Below are 11,863 nucleotides of genomic sequence, written 5' to 3' on the forward strand. Positions count from 1 at the left end.
ATAAGATACTTTATTGCACTTTGATAACGTACAATTGTGAGTTTTATCAAGTCAAAAACTAACAATATATCTCACCTTCCACAAAATAGGGTTCCCACCTAGTCTAATTGATGGACTTATTTAAAAATATCAAATAAAATATCTAAAGATATATTTTTCCCAAATTATCTTCTATCATAAAGATAAAGAAAACCGCAAGGTCCAATTTTTGTGTTCCTCTCTTCTTGGTTTAACCAAACTTCTTCACTTTTTCAAGCTTTTCTTGCTGTCTTCATGCAATGCTTGGCTTGGATTTTTGTGCTTTTTATAATTTCTTATTCTTGGATTTATCTTTAAGGTGTCATGAAGCTTTAATCAATTTATTTTCACACCTCCATGAGCTCAACTTAGTTGCAGCTGCACTGACACACCTCAAAATATCCAACGAACATTTATGCAACTAAAAAGCTATTTTTAACATGTTTTTGTATCTCATGCTCAATAAACCCAATTATAGGAAATCCTAATTAAATCAATCTTTAAGCACATAAATTCAATTAAACACCCATAATTAAACATTAAATGAAGGCAAAAATACGCACTCATCAGGAATCATACAACCTCTTTTTTGTTCATATTTGCTTTTGTTTCCTTATAATTAATAACTAATAAGTGTTCAGTCTTATAACACAACTAATTTTGTTCAAGTCAAATGGATTAATCAATCAAAGCTTTAACATGTACTACGAGCAAAACATGGTTATGCATGTGAAGTTGTCTAACTTACAATGCATAGAACTGTAGTGGGTTATTAGATATCAATAGAAGCATGAAAACAGTGAATGATTGAACTAAACATGTGGAAGAATTAATACTAGTTAAAGGGATATGCATGAAGTTGATTAGTAGATATTTATAGAAGCATGAAAATAGTGAATGATTGAACTGAGAATGTGGAAGAATTAATACTAGTTAAAGGTATAGGCATGAAGGTGGAAACTATGGTTGATTAGTTATCATAAGTGGTGTGTATGTTGTGTGTGTGTGTGTGCTGAAAAAACGATGAAATTGGTCCAAAGCAACATACGGCATGGTCTGCCTAAGCAAAATGGCTACACACCAACTTTCTCAAGCGTGTTTCTAGTGTAATGAGGTGTCACATATGAGGCTGATCATGAATCCATCTATTTCTTTTCCAAAAGCAAAAAGAATCATACCTATTTCATGATTGACAATCTAAGTTGACATTATATCAAGTAAAAGTGATAAAATCTAAGCTTAATTTAAATTGTATTCTGTTACATTAATATAATTGTGATTTCTAATTATTGTAGTGAAGGAGAGGTCAAATAACTAACACATTTAGTTGTAGAAAACACAATCAGATTTTAGTCTTTTTCTCTAATTAGCTCAGATTTTTTTTTTTTAAATTGATTATTCTTATTTAATTAATATATCCAATGATATATATGCAATAATGCAATTATTTTTACTTATAGATGACACCAAGGGGTAGAGGTGGTGGTTGTCTACCACCTAATTGTGGTTGTCATCTACCACCTAATCGTGGTGGTTATGGTGTTCATATTGGTGAGAGAGCTTCACTTAATACCAACTCTCCCATTTCTTCCATTTATCCAACAACCATCTAGTCTACATGTTCTATTAGTGAAGGACCCCCAATTCCTGCAGTTCAAGAGCTCTAATGGTTCATCAAATAGAAGAAATGCGTGAAACAATTCAGAAATTAAATAGTGAATTGAAAGTCAAAGACAAGACATTTAAAGAAAAGATGGCATAGTTGATGCAAGATAATGAGCAATAGAATGAACACATACACTAACAAGAAAAGCATATGAAACTTGTTTTACAGGACATTAAGTTGAACAATCTTATGTCAACCCTTCTGATCCTCTTAGCAATAGAGATGATGTAGTAGACCGTTCTAGTGATGGTAGTCCACATGAACATTACATATGTTTAATTATAACTTTAAAACTTGCATATGTATTTACAACTAATTTCATTTTAATTTTATGTTGGATCATGTATTACACAACTTTTTACTACCTTATATATTGGAGTTTATTGTTATTTAGTATAATTAAATATGTAGTTAAGTAGGTTGATTTAGCAATCGGTTTAGCCAACATTTCAACCATTGATTTAGTCACTATTTTAGCCACTGATTTAGCCACCGATTTAGCCACTGTTTTAGCCACCACTTTAGCTACCAATTTAGCCATCGATTTAGTAACCGTTCAAGCCACCGCTTTAGTCACCGATTTAGCCACCGCTATTATTCGAATTAAATTAAAAAAATGTACCTATTTGCGATCGATTTAGCAACCGAAAATGATTTTATTAAATTAAAATTTGTTCCTATTAGCCACTGAATACTTCAAGATGACCAAATTTTTAGTAACTAATTAGCGACCACAATTTTGGTGGCTATTTAGCCACCAATTCATAAATCGATTGCTAGCCATTTTTTAATCAGGGTTTTCATCACTATTTAATTTTGCTGGCTAATTCGATAACTGAAGGTGTTTGCAACCAAATTTACCCATTTAGCAACTGATTTCGTTAGTGGCTAAAACACATTTTTTCTTGTAGTGAATGTCAAAGAATTTTTCGGGTTCAAATGAAGGATTAAGTTGGTTCCTTTTAATATTATGAATAAGGAGAAAGTTGATTAAAGAAGTTTAGTGATAATTCCCACTTGACATTAAAATAGCAAGCTATCTAGATGTGAAAGTTCACTTCAAAAGACTCTAGAGAAGAAGAGAAATGGATTGATTTGTGAAGCAAAGCATAGAGACGAATTGATGTAAAAATCGAATTGAAATAGAGAAGAAACAAAGAATAATAATTGAAAGGCAATGAATAGAAATGTAAGGAGAGCATGCCACTACAAGGCTATGCAAAAGCCATGGAACCTTGAAGTTTAGTGGTAGTGTGCCACCACTTGAGTCTAGCTCAAGATAAGGCTTAAAAGTCTCACCCCAAAAGGAGGATCCTCTCACAAAGTTTGAACACAAAGGTGTATAATAAATTCCAAATTGATAAACCCTTTTACAGGTAGTAGAGTATCCCTTATATAGAAGTGTTTAGGGGTCTTTAAGAAAAAAACACATTAGTTCTAAAGGATTGCATAGTAAAAATAGTAAACCCTACATTCTATAAGGTAGGTTAAAATGGTGCAACAAAAATGGTCTCCTAGAGTGGCTTCTTGGCCAAGACAAATGGTCTTTGTTTTAGATGTTTCTAAAATCCTTCAAGGTGGATTCTTGACCAATTCATGTGGTCCTCTAATTCTATATGTTTCTAGAATGTCTTGGTCATTCTCTATCTTCCTGATCTTGGTTGTACCTAACAAAATTAAACAATTTAAATGTAGTACTTGGTAATGGACCCAAAGTCGTCCCAAAAAACCAATATTATCATTCTAAGGTTCCAGATTCAACAAAAGGGTAGGGGTTAGTTTGGCAGATTCATATTCAAATTTAAAATTGGAGTTTTGAAATAGATTTAATTACCCCAACATAATTAAAAGAACTGATTCTCTGATTCAAATGAAACTTATCCCAAGTTCAAATCAAATTATGTTGTTAGGGTTTATTGTCAATCCACTCGAATTTAACCAATTAAACAAAGATTAACCGAGTTTCAAAATACCCTTAAGCAAGGAATGCATTCAATAATCGAAAATAGCCCACAATAGAACTCATTAAGCACGAGTTCCGTAAACATAATGGGTACTGAATATTAAGCATGGCCAGAACAAAATCATTCAAGATTCAAAATTAAAAAAAAAAAAAGAGCAACCAACCCAATCAACATTAAACATAGAACATTCATGGACAAAACCTCAAATTTGCATTATTCTTAGAGTCAAAATAGAAGTTTAGTCATCCATTAACATTTGATAAAGAAAATACATCATGGAAATGAAAGAAGGAAGAAGAAAACTGAACCAAAAGTGGAAAAATGCAAATCCCTAGCTGGGTCGCCTTGAATATGCAGAAAAACGTGAACAAGTGGTGTGTTTCTCCAACGGGTCTCCTCCAAAACGTAAAAAATAGAAGACAAGACAAAGAATGAGGGTTCTCCCTTTATAAAACCCTAAGAAAACATGGTCCTCTCAAATTTGCCACTCGTATTTACAAAAATGTCATTAAAGGCTTCAAAATTACAAAAATGTCACTCTAGGCCCAAAATGTTGGTCTAATGACGTGGACAGGCTAATTGACATGGCGCATGTGTGGCAATGATGTGCGAATGATGTTGCAACTCTCTCTTCGCCTTATGATTAGCATTCACGCTAAAAAATTGCTTCACAAAATAGCTAAAAAATAATTAGAAACAAAAATTAGACCAATTAATGCAAAATTAATCAAAATTCGGAATAATGACCCAATAAAGCCCAACAGATGAAAATGCACTAAAAATAGACAATTTAAGCACCAAACATCCATAAGGATGAACACAAAAAGACAATAGAATAAAGGGAAAATAATGACTCATTACTTCCACATGGACTCCTCCTCATTTATGCTCTCTAATTATGCCACCTATGCCTCCTTAAGATTTTAATTACCCTACAAAAACAAGTAAAGATGGATTAGCATGTTGACTTAAGTTAAGTTAATCTTGAATTAATAAGTCAACCCTAATCAAAGGTCAATAAGTCAAATAAGTTAGTCTAAAAGTTAACTTTAGGGGATTCAAACTAATAAAAGTAATGAAAGAGATTTAAAGAACTCTTTTTCGTCTAAGCATATGTCATGGGGCAATCATCCTTGGTGGGGATCAAGCCTTCATCAGGTTCGATGTATTCTTTTTCCATGAATTCATTATTAAACTCAATTTGTTATATTTTGTTTGTATTTTTAAAATGTAAATAATTATAATGAACTAAAATAATTGCAATTACAAATAATACCTTATTATAATTAATAATTGCAAGAAAAAACCATTGCCATAAAAGTTTATAGACACGTTACATACGAATAAATTTGTCAGTAATTACCTACAGATTTATCAATAGGTAACGTTAACTACAACTGTTTTACCTACGAATTTTTGTCTATATAATCTTTAGGTAAAACTACTTTACATTCGGATTTTGGCATTGCGTAATAGTTTTTTTTGTAGTAAAACTCTTATTTTTCACCATAAATAAAAGATACATCTTTCTTGACCAATTCATTTAAGGGTTAAGCTAAACTAGAGAAGTTAGGAAAAAATCTCCTATAAAAGCTTGTTAATCCATGGAAGCTCCTAACATCTCCAACCTTTTCAGGAGTAGGCCTTTCTTAGATGACCTATATTTTCTCATAATCAACATATGAATCCCATTTTTGTTTACTATGAAACCTAAAAGCACTACACTATCTACACAAAATGTGTACTTGTCTACATTTGCAAAAAGTTAGTGGTCCCTCAAGGTGAAGAGAACAACTCTTTAGATGTCCTATATGCTCACGCATACTTTGACTATATACTAAAATGTCATCAAAATAAACTACTACAAACCTACCTATGCAATCCTTAAGAATATGATTCATAAGCATCGTGAATTTTTTTAGGTGCATTAAAAAGGCCAACAGACATCACTAACCACTTATATAGTCCAAATTTGGTCTTAAAAGCGATTTTTCACTCATCACACTCTTTTATTCTTATTTGGCAATAAAAAAAATTAGACCAATTTTTGACAATATAGTGGATCCATGCAGCACATCAAGCATATCATCAAGTCAAGGAGTTGGGTGCCTATATTTAATTGTAATATTATTGATGGCTTTAAAATCTCTACACATTTTCCACTTGACATTTCTTACGTACCAATAAAATTGGCACAACACAAGGGTTTAGACTTTTTTGAATTCAACCTTTCTCCAACAACTCTTGAATTATTGATTTTATCTCCTTAGTCTCTTGTGGATTAGTCCTATTGGTTGGTCTCCAACAACTCGGGCCCAAGGTCAATTTGATGCTCTATTCCCCTAAAAGGTGGAAGTCCCCTTGTTGTCGAGAAATATATCATCAAACTCTTTCAAAAGAAGGTCTAACCCATGAGATATTTTCTTAGGTTATAATAATGTGGTAATGCATGTGAGTGTTCTTTTACATAGAAAGAGGTATGGAGGTTGTTCGCCTAGGAGAACTCTTTTTAGTAATTTTTGTGTCAAAATGTTCTCCTTTTGAATACAAATTATTTGTTGATTAACTAATAAAACAAGTCTAACAATACATATTAGATGAGTCTGTTCATAGTAATTAAACGAGTTTGTAAATATACTTCTTTGTCCAAATAACTCAATTCTTTCATAATGCATCTACTTAATTACAATTGTAAAATTTACGATAAACAATTATATTTGTTCTCATAGTCCCACATTGCTTAGAAATTGAGACCTAAGACTGTTTAAATACTCATTCCTCCTTCCACCCTCTGAGATGCCTTTTTTAAAGACATAAATGTGACGAAGCTCACGCTTCCATCATCGGACTTTCTATGGCATGAACAAAATTAATTATTATTTTAAAATTTTAATTCTAATAACAAAATAAACAACTCTTTATGTTATGTATATATGTACACCACTTTCAAATAATAATGCATCAATTTGATTACCATTACATATTCTAGTATTTTAGAAAACAAATCGGGAGACATTTAAGGGACTATTTTAGATAGAAAGAAGAGTATAAGTATGAAATGAATCTATCTTGATTTTGTTTTACAAAATTCTTAAGAAAATGATAACCGCGCATTCTTCATCTAGTCAGGTCATGAGCCACGCTGCTAGTCGCAATCAGAGCTTCATCGACACCTGTCACTCCTCCCCTCTTCGTCTTCTTCACTCGTGAGGTTTCCCTTCATCTCCCATTTACAAATCTCCTCCCACATTTGTATCGAGGTTCTTCACCCTAGGACTAGTTCTCAAGGCTGCAATTCAAAAAATGAATAAGTCACTAGTTGGGATACCCCAATGTAAGACCCAATATTTCTGCCCTTATGTTTAAGGGCTGCCTCAGATCTAATTGGGCCTAAAGGTTGGCCCATGAGGAGCCAAAGACCCTAAACCAACCTAACACTCTCACTCTCATCTCACTTTCAGAAAACATCAATCCTCAAACCCCTTCGTTCTCAACAGAAGCTCTACTAGAGTTTGATCCTTAGCCTTCGTCAAGGTTGCTCAAGCTCTTTCGACCCCACCTTCTAAGTTTGTTCCTTGAGCTGTGGTGCTCCGCTGTTGGTGTCGAGGCCTTGCACTAGCTCATTCTAGGTAAGGGAAGCTAGAACCTAATCTTGTATTCGTCTTTTTCACTGTTTTGGCTGTTGTACTATGATTTTTGTGGTTGATATCATGTCCTGGATGCGTGAAATGCTTTAGTGTGTTATTTTTGTCTTGGTATGAATGGTTGTCGTAGGAAAACAGTGGCGAGACCTGATAATCTCACCCAAGCGAGCCTGTCTCGTCCAGGCAAGATGAGAAGAGGCTCGCCCAGACTTTTTACGCGAGGGGTCGCTCAGGCGACCAGCTCAGTTTTGAGCGAGCGAGTGTCTCGCTCAGGCGAGGGGAGTCTCACCTAAGCGAGAATGCTCAGAGGTCGTTGTGGTGTGTGGGTCGAGCTCTCGCCTAGGCGGAGGGAGCTCGCCTGAGCGAGAGTCCTTCTCGCTTGAGCGAGATCCTCCAGCCTGGGCGACGAGCTGGGCAAGAATGCATCCTGAATTGGGTTCCCTCTGTGCTTGAATGTTTAGCTAGTACTTGTGTGAGTTATTGTATGACGGCTTAATGGGAATGTTTATGCATGATTGGGAGAGTGTTTTATGTGTGAATCATGAGTTTGACATAATCTTTATATGAATTATACTCGAGAGGTTGAATGTATGCATATATGTGGTCACGAGTTTGACATGAGCAACAATGGACATGATGGTTGGTAATCCAGTGTCATGTCTTTGGTATGAGGAGAAACACTTTACTCATGGTTGGGAATGACGAGTTGGTATTAATTCAACGTATGATAAATAAGGATTGGTTATGAATGACGAGATGAGGTTCCTATGTATGATATATGTATCTGGTACTTGGTTGTTTGTGTATGTTTGTCGTGTGGTCAGTACGTAATTCCTTGAAGTCTCTAGATGGGACTTCAGGGTCGTGCTTCAGTGGTCAGGACGTAATTCCATGGCCCCTGTTAGTGGGTGTCCATGGTGGTGCCCCATCTATATAACTTGGTAAGAATTCAAGGTAAGGATCGCATCATGACACTCTAAGGAGTCAGTTAGTCTCACTTAGAGCGGACTGGCTCTTGTGGTGAGAGTAGCATGAGGCCTGAAACTCATTAAGGGCTAACCTTGTGTGTGAAGGAAATTGATTCATTGTAACACTTGTAACACATAGCTCGGGGGTGAGCAGAGGTATCCATCACATGTGCAAGCATCCGCTGAATCCGACCAGGTTATATGTATCCGGATGAGTCGAGTCTTAGTGTATTGTTTTGGAAGGTCATAACATGCTTGGGTGATGTATGTATAATTGACTGTGAAAGCATATCTGATTGCATGATAAAACCACTTTTGGCTCTAGCTTACCCTTCTGTTTTTGTTGTGTGTCCTGTTGTGTGGTACTCTCTTTTGCGATGATCATCAACTTGTTGATGTGAGCAGATGCGAGGAACACCCATGGTCAACAGGGAGGTGATGGTTCCGCTGCTTAGCCTTTGGGTTGACTTCTGCCTTTGGGCTTTTCATTTAGGGCTAAGGCCCATGTATTGTTTTCTCCGGAAATTTGTTTAAGTCATTTTCATTCTCTTACTTTACTTTGTACCCGACATCGTGGTGTATCTCTTTTATTCGTCCTCTAAGCGATTGGGATATCTGTAGGAGTGATGTTATACTCTTTTATCCTCGTTTCTTATATTATATTGTGTGACATATCATTTATTTAGCTTTATTAAATAAATGGGGTGTTACACAATTCATGTAGATATTGTTAATATTCATAGATATGTAACTTTTTTTTTTTATATTTACCTTAATATAAAGTAAAAACTTTCAATATTTTGTATAGTTTTTAGATATTTATATTTAAATTTATGTAATTGTGAATGAATGTATCTTTTGCAATTTTAAATCATGAATAAACTTAATGTTGGTTAATTTTATTTTGAGTACTTTTATTAGATATATTTTATTAAGTTACGAAACTTTAAGCATAAGGTATAAAGGTGGATTATAAGCAAATAAATTATAATTATAAATAATATAAAAGTTGAATCACGATGGTTAAAAATAATGTAATATAATGCGAATAATGGCAAACGGCCGTTATTTCCATTGATTTTAACTTCAGTATTTTATATTCGAGAACTGTCACTTTATACATTGAAAAATATGACGATTTGTACAGTGTTAAAACCTCCGCATTTTGTTTCACGACGATGTGAATTATTTTGATTTTTGAAACTGTCACACATAAATTATGGTGGTTAAAATCGTCACAATATATAAAAAATAATTGTCATAATTTATATGATTTTTCTTAACATATCTTTGATTTTAACTCGTATATGATATGAAACTTTAAATGTATTAAAATATAATATTATATATATATATATATATATATATATATATATATTAATTAAAGAAGAGAAACTGCGACAAAAGAATGATGCCCAAAAGATATTAGAGGATATAGAGTACTAGATGATAGACGAGTACTAGAAGATGCAAGCTATTAGACTCTAAAGACAAAACGTTAAAAAATGCAAACTACCATATGTTAGACAAAAACAAAATTATTAGACGAACAACTAACTAGATACTCAAAGACAGACAAGAAACTTGGATAAACTTAGTTTTTATCATTAAAATAAAGAAATTTAAATTTAATTTAATTTTATAAAATAAATTTTTGAGGTAGAACTTTATCTTTAAATTATATGCTGAAAATTGATTTTAAACCGCTCGCTTGATTTTGAATTAAAATAATCCAACCACCGAAGAGAGATGAATGGATTGCGGCTTGCTCGTGTTATTTTGCATGTTCAAATTCAATTTGAACTTTGCAGCTTGCTCGTGTTGTTTTTCTTGTTCAAAATACAAGAAATCATTGTATTAGAGTCCCACATAAACCCATCCAAAAGGTGAAAACCGACTCTAATGCGTCCCTTGAGCGTCAGCTTTCGACCCACCCCTGTACATGGAAACTTTCCAATTTTTGCATGCGGAGCATAAGAGACTCAAAAAAGCGACGGTCCAACCCACTCAAAATAGGACTCTTTAATTTCCTTACACCTTTATAGTAGCGTGGGCCTAACCTTCGCTTATTTAATTTTTTAAAAGTAAAATTATAGGTTACATCGGGAAGGTCAACGTTGTTGATGGTTAAAAAGGAAAAAAAAAATTAATTGCTGAAATAGCTATCAGGTAAGACGTGAATTTCGCCAATCAGTGCTAAAGTTCAAACACATAGGTTGGCTACAAAATTATCAATATACATTTACTTTCAAGAACATAGAATGTTTGATTGTTGAGAAGAATTTCATATACAGTAAAACATCTAATTCTTCATAACTGAAAGCTTCAATGCTCAAGATGGAAGACATATTCTGTCAATAGCTACAATTTACTATGATTAAGTTTCTGCTATGTCACAACAGGTTGCTTCTTTACAATAAGCATCTAAGAGGCAGGGCAATAGTCCAGGCTTGTTGTAGTTCATCCAAATAATACAAGAAACATGTCAATAATAAGAAGGGAAGAGCGTAAACAGTCCAAGTACAAAATATAACCAATATCCAATTCAAAAGCTTCTAGGAGAGTGAAAATTTCTTACAATTTGTAGCATCATCATCTTTCATTCCTAGATATAAACAGAAAGAAGCAGCTGAAACATCTCCTTTGTGTAAAGTTCTGGAAAATTTATTGGTGTTAACCATTTTATCATAATAAACATCAAGTCAAGCTATTTGGAAAGCAATATAAAACTAAGAAGCATATTTAATGGAACAAAGCATAATTTACTATGGAAGGAGCACAATACATTACTACTTTTAATGTTATATATATATATATATATATATATATATATATATATATATATATATATATATATATATATATATATATATATATATATATATGTAGGGGTAAGGAAAGTCCAACCAAAACATGTTTTCAATTTTTCGAGGTTTAAAATATAATGCATTTTGTTCTCGCCAAACCAATTATAAGGTGCCATTGCTTTCATCAATTACAACAATCACAACAAAATAATAGTGCATAGTGTTACATACATAAAACCAATAATACTTTGAAGAAATTAATTGATCCACATGTACACGTTTCACCAATTTCTCGATCCAGAAAGACTTAAACACAATCAACACAACCCAGAAAACTCGAGCCTGATTCAAAAAACTTCAAAGCATATTATAGGCTTTCTCAAACAGGTACCATTTCAAACTTATCAACACAAATCAAAGAGGGATTTTCAGAGATTGCTTACTTTATTCGTGTTCAAGGGGGGCACGATTCATTTGTTCGGCTAGGAAAAATAAAATTTGCAAAACCTTGAGCTTGACCACACTTGACTCCTCGCCTCTTCAGAACGAGAAACTTGAACCCGATTCGGAAGACCTTCAACCCATATTATAGGGTTTCTCAAATAGTTACCATTTTGAACTTACAAACGCAATCACAAAGGGCTTTTCAGAGATTCTTACAAAATTTGTGATATTTTAAATTCGAAGCTCAAGAGCAGTACCGTGCATGGAGGATTGATGGCAGCTCCAACCACAATTCCTTTGCTCGGCAGGGGGAAGTGAAATTTAAGAAATGGAAAAATTGTTTTACTTTACC

At 33.6% G+C, this 11,863-nt stretch overlaps 1 long non-coding RNA gene across 2 annotated transcripts; it reads right to left on the bottom strand.

The window, feature by feature from the left end:
* Positions 1–10,476: 10,476 nt before the first annotated feature.
* On the bottom strand, positions 10,477–11,863 carry LOC114184947. Of its 2 annotated transcripts, XR_003604694.1 has the most exons (3): positions 11,511–11,863; positions 10,839–10,915; positions 10,477–10,709 (listed from the first exon to the last, which is right to left on the bottom strand). It is a non-coding gene; the product is annotated as an uncharacterized LOC114184947 (long non-coding RNA). The 2 variants fall into 2 exon arrangements; XR_003604693.1 differs by having other exon boundaries at positions 10,477–10,915.

This window comes from Vigna unguiculata, chromosome 5 (genome assembly GCF_004118075.2).
Source record: "Vigna unguiculata cultivar IT97K-499-35 chromosome 5, ASM411807v1, whole genome shotgun sequence".
In the NCBI taxonomy this organism is placed as follows: domain Eukaryota; kingdom Viridiplantae; phylum Streptophyta; class Magnoliopsida; order Fabales; family Fabaceae; genus Vigna; species Vigna unguiculata.